Below are 7564 nucleotides of genomic sequence, written 5' to 3' on the forward strand. Positions count from 1 at the left end.
TCATTGGATGCCCATGAGTTCTGAAGTTATGAGAGAGGGGGAGAAAACTTTTCTCTATCTGCTTTTCTCCATCCTGGGCATTATTTTATAATCATCTTTCATTCCACCTCTTACTTACCTTTTCTCTAAGCTCAAAAGTCACCTTTCCTCATGGGGGAGTCGTTCCATCACTTTGATCATTTGCCCTTTTTCTGAACCTTTTCCAACTCTACAATATCCTATGCTACCTTCTTATCTCTACAGCTGCAAGATGACAAGCTATACTTGCTGAGAACTAAATCCACTCCTGCTTTGGATGTGTCTGACCCACTAGCAGCTTGAACAGGCAGAGACAATGTGCAAGGGGTGCAGGGCTGGTGGTGGTGGGGAAAGCTGCTCTGGGTCAGCCAACCTCCATAGTCCTTTTAGATCACAGAGATGAAAACAGAGGCCAAAAGTTGCTATTGGGAGGAGACAACTTATCTGCCTCTGATGTTAGCTCCAACTGGCTATTTTCTGGCTTTGGAACAAAATTCTGCATAATAGTTTTCTACTTGAAACAAGCCACTGCCTTCACTGCGTAGGGGTAAGGCTTTCAAAGTGAGCTGCCACCCTCTGCTGGCTTCATCCTCTTTCCTTCTTTCCTTCATCCAGGGGGAATTGGCATGGATCCTACAAATATTCCTGTTCTCCTTACTCCCTTGTGGGCCAAGAAAACAAAGAGAAGCACCCCTGCATCCAGAATGCTGCATTTCAGATTAAGTCTGAAGCCTTATTCACACCAGCTTCTTTGTGGTTCAGATCCTGCTTCCTTTTAAATGTTTATCCCAGCTGTAAAGCAAAGAGGAAGATTAACTTGCTTGCCTATTCAATGCCTCACAGCTCAGTCAGTCATCAGTGCAAAGAATTGTTATGTACCATGCCAATCTCTGAGCTGCCAGAGACTCCAAGTGTTCCAGGTACTTATCCAGGTTCAGTTTTCTTGGAATGAAGGTTAGCAGAGGCTGTGGTGTCTTTAGGATATGTGGTTTTATTTGCACACATATACAACCTAAGCAGAGGTTCTCCACTAGTCACAGCTTTGGATCCAGCACAGAGCAAGCAGGTCTCTGTATCTTCAGCTTCCAGCCTGCTTCCAGCTTGGCTCACACACACCAAACTGGCTTGTGTTTTCTGACCTAGGAGCTAGGTGAGGGGGGTGGAGGAAAGACCCACCCATCAGCATAGAGGGCTCCATCTCATGCATCTCTTGCAGCCCAGATAATTCTTTTGGGATACTATGAGGACACGTCAGTGGCCAGCTAAGGTCATTTTCTTACAAAGTTCTGATAGTTCAGCAACCTCCTCTATTAGAGTCTAGCCCCCACTGGGTATAGGCCCCCAAGAAATGGAAGTGCCTCAGCGCATCATCCAGACTGACCCCCCCCCACAAAACCTATAACAGTATATTTCACTGAGCAATGTAAGATATTGTGGAAGGACATGTGGATCCAGAATTGGCCTCCACAGTCACTTACAGACTCCTTGTTAAAACTGTGTTTATGGAAGACAAACTTGCTCGGCTACGAGTGATCTAAGAAGAAGAAGAAGAAGAAGAAGAAGAAGAGTCTTCACAGAATGGGCTGTACACTGTTGCTGAACAGCTGCATAAAGAGATATAATTATTCTATTATAGTCTTGGCAGGCCTCTTCAATGCATAAGTGGGAAGAGATGATAAGTGGATAGTTGGCACCTTAGGGGTAGAGGAGGATGATCTTGAATTGCTCTCCTATTGAGGGGCTGATAAATCAATCCAGCTGCAACACAGCTGTTCAAGGCTCCTTTTAATTCTGTTCCAAATCATAACCTGGCAAGGTGCCTGAAGACAGTGATGGTGGTTTCCCCCCTCTATTCTCTGGCCCCCCAATTCAAATCACTGCCACAGATTGTCACTTATCCGCCTGTTTTGGGTTGTCACTTATCTTCCTGTTTTGGGTTGGCAGGTTTTTTGAACTTTGATTGAAAAATGGCAAAACTTCAAAGGAGATCTTCAGACCTTTCAGCATCATTGCAACAAATACTTTTAACATTTTAAAATCTAAAGCTTGGGAAGTTAGGTTGAAAAGTTTACAATAGGACATTAGAAGAGTACTGCTGAATTAGGCCAATGGCCCCACCTAGTCCAGCGTCCTGTTTTCACAGGAGCCAACCAGATGCCCCAATGGAAACCCACAAACAGGACCTGAGCACAAGAGCCCTCTCACCTCTGTGGCTTCCAGCAACTGTTATTCGGAACTGTGGAGGATGGAGCATAACCATTGTGGCTAATAGCCATTGATATCCCTCTCCTCCATGAATTTCTCTATTATTATTTTTTTTAAAAGCTATCTAGGTTGGTGACCATCACTGCCTACTGTGGGAGTGAATTCCAGAGTTTAACTATGTGCTGCATGAAGAAAAGCTTTATTTTACCTGATGGGTTTTGATTTGATCAGGACATCCTTGAAGGACAAAAGGGACAGCAATAATACTGAATTAATAATTTAGTAATATGAATTAAGGGGGGGAGAGAGGGAGAGAGAGAGAGAGAGAGAGAGAGAGAGAGAGAGAGAGAGAGAGATACCCCATTAAAAACATCTGAGGTCCTTCTTTTTGGTCCCGCTAGTGTATACTGTTGCATCAAATGATACAACAATTCTCTGGGAGCTATCAAGTATATTGCAGCCCTTATTTGCAAACATTTCAGATTATGCTTGGCAGAAGTATTTCTATACCATTTTCTAGTTTTGACTCCAAATCCCAGAGTCTAACCAACAATTTCTTGCATCTTGGCCAAGAAGTGAAAGTTTACTCTCTTGTTTCAAAGTTCAGAGTTAGTGGCCAGATCATAACAGCATAAGAACAGCCCTGCTGGATCAGACCAAGGCTCAATCAAATTCAGCATCCTGTTCTCCAGCCGTGGCCACTTAGGTGGTGGGCATATGTGCAGGTTCAGATGAACACCCTGTAACAACTCTACTCACAAGGGCACAGGTGCTTAGTCTAGCCCTGAGAGATAGAGATGAGCTGCATTCATGGCTTGAGCCAGGCTGGGCTTGATCACAGGCATGGCTGTGAAGGAATAATGCAGCAAGTCCTTCATTGTAGGGGGTTGGAGTAGATGACTACCAGGGTCCCTTCCAACTCTATAATTCTCTGATTCTCCAATATTAATGGTGATGATGCAGGTTGAGCTGTCTGTCCCCCCACAAATTCTCTCACATACACTCAAGCTCAGAGGTTGGATGGTCATTGATCACAGATTCTTTAGCTGTGATGATATGACCCTTGGGAGTCCCGTCCAACCCTACAGTTTTATGATTCTAAGCCAGCTCACTGAGTCACCACAGGGGGCCTTGACCTGGTTTTAAGAATCCTCAGCACAGATGCCTGGTGTCACTGGAGCAGCTTGTAAAGTCAAGCAGCTCGTGAGGCATGTCACGAGAGATTGGTCCTGTGGCAAGTATCTGTGCTTAGGACTGTGACATTTCTCCAGACAAACTTTCCGCTTGATTTATCTCTCTGTTGAAGCCCAAGTGCAAACAATAGTCAATGCCAAATGTAAAAAGAAAATTTAGAGCAATCTTTAGTCACCCTCTGCTGGCAAAAGGGATGAAATGCATCTTGCCCGGAAAACAAGTTTGTTTAGATGGACTCATTTCCTTCAATTCTTCTCTCTCTCTCTCTCTCTCTCTCTCTCTCTCTCTCTCTCTCTCTCTTTCTTTTCTTCGTAAATATTTTATTAATTTTCAAGAAAACAATACAGAGTTGAAATGGAACATTATTGTTCATAAAACAACATCATTATGTAGTGTTGGTATGGTACAATATAATGTTGAAACATTCTCACTCTTTCCAAAAGCATTCCAATTTTTCCAGAACAATCCAGTTAAATTTAAGCCGTTTTCTTTTATGCAAAAAGCGTATTTCATGCCATAGGAAGCAAAGTGAGTTTATAGATCATGATTTACAAGAACAAACGCATATATCTATGTTATGCATTAAATCTATGCAAATGAAGAAAAGAAGGCAAAAAGGTAAAAATTGCCTTAGTGATCTATGCTGTTTGCATAACTTATCTATGCTGTTTGCCCCCTTATTTCAGGCATTATGAAGGCACAGTATGACAAGAAAACAATGTGATGTTATACCACAATGAATTACTGATTTGTACATGGTGTAAGGGTGGATGTTGTCTCTGTTGCTAATTTATAAATGAATCCCAGACTGTACTAAATTTGTTCGTTTCAGAAATGCCATGTAGCACCCTCAGTTTCTGTGTTAGTTTTTCCATAAAAACTATAAACCATTCATTATTATAACAGTAAGCCACAGTTCCACTATTCAGAGCCTTACACTGTTTAGCAGCCATCAGTAGATATCCTATTATTTGCTTATCTTTAAGATCTGTGTTCAAGTCAGCAAAGGTATTGAGAAGTGCCAGTTGATTGCCTGTGATGTTATATTCCTGATATCCCCAAAAACCAAGGTCTAAAACTATTGCATGTGGGGGCAAGCCCACAATAGATGGTATTAAGATCTTGAGTGGTAAGCAAACTGGTGTGAAGTAGCAGCTCAAGCATGCATATTCGTTGGAGATGGTGGCCATGGGTGGCTTATGTCCACAGACAGCTTTCCGGGTCATGTGGCCAGCATGACTAAACTGCTTCTGGTGCAACGGAACACCGTGACAGAAATCAGAGCGAATGGAAACGCCATTCACCTTCCTACTGCAGTGGTACCTATTTATCTACTTGCACTTTGTGCTTTTGAACTGCTAGGTTGGCAGGAGCTGGGACAAAGCAATGGGAGCTCACCCCGTTGTGCAGATTCGAACCACTGACCTTCTGATCGGGAAGCCCAAGAGGCTCAGTGGTTTAGACCACAGCACCACCCGCATACCTTTTACAAGTATATGATACTGAGTCTTCAGACACCAAATAAAGACACATACCCCTCTCAAATGCTCCTGAGAAGGCTTGTTTCCAGACTTTTGAACATCTTGGTTGCCTTCCTCTGCACACATTCCAGCTTGTCAATATCCTTCTTAAATTGTGGCACCCAGAGGTGGACATAGGACTCCAGCTGTGGTCTGACCAAGGCGGTACTATGACTTCCCTTGAACTGGACACTAGACTTCTGTTGATGCAGCCTAGAATAGCATTAGGGTGTTTTTTGTTTTTTGTTTTTTGTTTTGCTGCTGCATCAGATTTTGGCTAATGTTCAGCTTGTGGTCTACCAAAGCACCTAGATCCTTTCCACATGTCCTACTGACAAGCCACGTGTCCCCTGTCCTATGTTTGTGCAGCTGGTTCTTCCTGCCTAAGTGCAGAATCATAGAATTATGCCTACTGAAATTGTTAATGATTTTCTAGAGTTTCCATCTGGGCTGAAATTACTTAAAAGCATCCCTCTTCTCTAGCTTACTTTAACATTTTTTTCAGCTATGCAGCTTTAATTTAACAAAGAGATCAGACTCAGGGTGTACCTGAGTAGACAATTCAGAAATGAAATATGACTGTTAATTTGCTTTGATAAACCCCCATCTCTGAAATTACCCCTTTGGGAATTTTATTTTCAAGAGGATCTGTTTCCATGTGACGGCTAGCAGTTCAGCTTGTGCATTTATTTAAAACTGAACACCGAGTGCTTCATTTAAAAATGAATCCATGAAATTAATATTGATCCAACCAAAGCAAACACAAGCACTGTGTGACAAGTTCAAGAATCTGAGCTTCTGAGTTAATTTGCTTCAATAAAGATTGACTTGAAGGGATTCTCTCTTCCATTCAAGTCAATTAGGGTGATGAAATTAGTTTTAGTTGAATCTCTGGGGCCAGAAACCTCAAAAGTTTCAAAAGAAATAAAAGCACGGATTTACTAATGAAGCCTTGTTGGAGCCTGCTGTAATTTCAAGGAGCAGGGCCTGATAGAATCATAGAATTGTAGAGTCAGAAGCGACACCCCAGGGTCATCTAATCCAATCCCCAGCCATGCTGGGGTATCCTTGGGTTATGTACTGAGTTGAATAGGATCCAAAATGCAGCAGTCTGATTGGTCCTAGAATAATAGAATCATAGAATCATAGAGTTGGAAGAGACCACAAGGGCCATCGAGTCCAACCCCCTGCCAAGCAGGAAACACCATCAGAGCACTCCTGACATATGGTTGTCAAGCCTCTGCTTAAAGACCTCCAAAGAAGGAGACTCCACCACACTCCTTGGCAGCAAATTCCACTGTCGAACAGCTCTTACTGTCAGGAAGTTCTTCCTAATGTTTAGGTGGAATCTTCTTTCTTGTAGTTTGGATCCATTGCTCCGTGTCCGCTTCTCTGGAGCAGCAGAAAACAACCTTTCTCCCTCCTCTATGTGACATCCTTTTATATATTTGAACATGGCTATCATATCACCCCTTAACCTCCTCTTCTCCAGGCTAAACATGCCCAGCTGCCTTAGCCGTTCCTCATAAGGCATCGTTTCCAAGCCTAGAACAATAGGATCCAAAATGCAGCAGTCTGATTGGTCCTAGAACAATAGGATTCAGAATGCAGCAGTCTGTTTGGTCCTAGAACAATGCAGCAGTATGATTGGTCTGCAGGAGCCACCCTATCCAGCTCCAGATGGAAGTGAATCCACAACCTGATTGGCCTACAGGAGAATTCCGGAATTAGCCAATCACGTGCAGCCCATTGTGTAAATAATGTATATATAGCAGATACTTTGGGGAAACTTTCATTCCTCCTCACCACTATGAGCTGAATAAAGAGCATAAAATCCACTCCTTGACAGGTGGTCATCCAGCCTCCATTTAAAAACCTCCAAGGAAGAAAAGCCCACCACTTTCTGAGGTTATCAGTTCCACTATCAAATGGCTCAGTCTGCCTTTAAAGAATCAGTTACAGATTTAAAGAATCAATTGCTCTTCACAGAGAACTCTGGGAATTGTAAGCTCTGGGAGGGAAACAGGGCATCTCCTAACAATTCTCAATACCCTTACCAAATTCCAGCTCCTAGGATTCTTTGGGGGAAGCTGTGGCTGTTTAAAGTGGTGTCATAGTGCTTTAAATGTATGGTGCAGCTGCTGTATACCGTGGGCCGGTTGTGTGTCACTTGAGAACAATGCTGTTGAAAACAGCCACGTAAGCTTCTGTTCTGTGCTGGTTTGCTCACTTACAGAGCCAACAGTGTCATGTGGTGGTTAAAGAGTGTTCAACTAAGAGCTGGAGGGGAAAGTTCAAACCCCCCTACTCAGCCATGAAGCTCACTGGGTGTGACATTGGTCCAGTCACTGCCTCTCAGCCTAACCTCCCTTGCAGGGTTATTCTGGGGATTAAATGAGGAGGTGGAGAAACATGCATGCCACCTGGAGCTCCTTGGAGGAAAAATGCAAGGTAGAAGTGCAGTAGATAAAATAAATCCAATCAGCTCTTCATTTTGGGGTTTGTGTGGAATGAAAAATTATTGGAGAACATATTTTAAATCCACGCACTACAAACTGTGACCTGTTAGACAGGCATGGAAGAGGCTTCCAGCATTCCGGCATTTGCACCAGGATGCAGTGGGTATT

This window comes from Podarcis erhardii, assembly GCF_964252035.2.
Source record: "Podarcis erhardii genome assembly, chromosome: Z".
NCBI lineage: Eukaryota > Metazoa > Chordata > Lepidosauria > Squamata > Lacertidae > Podarcis > Podarcis erhardii.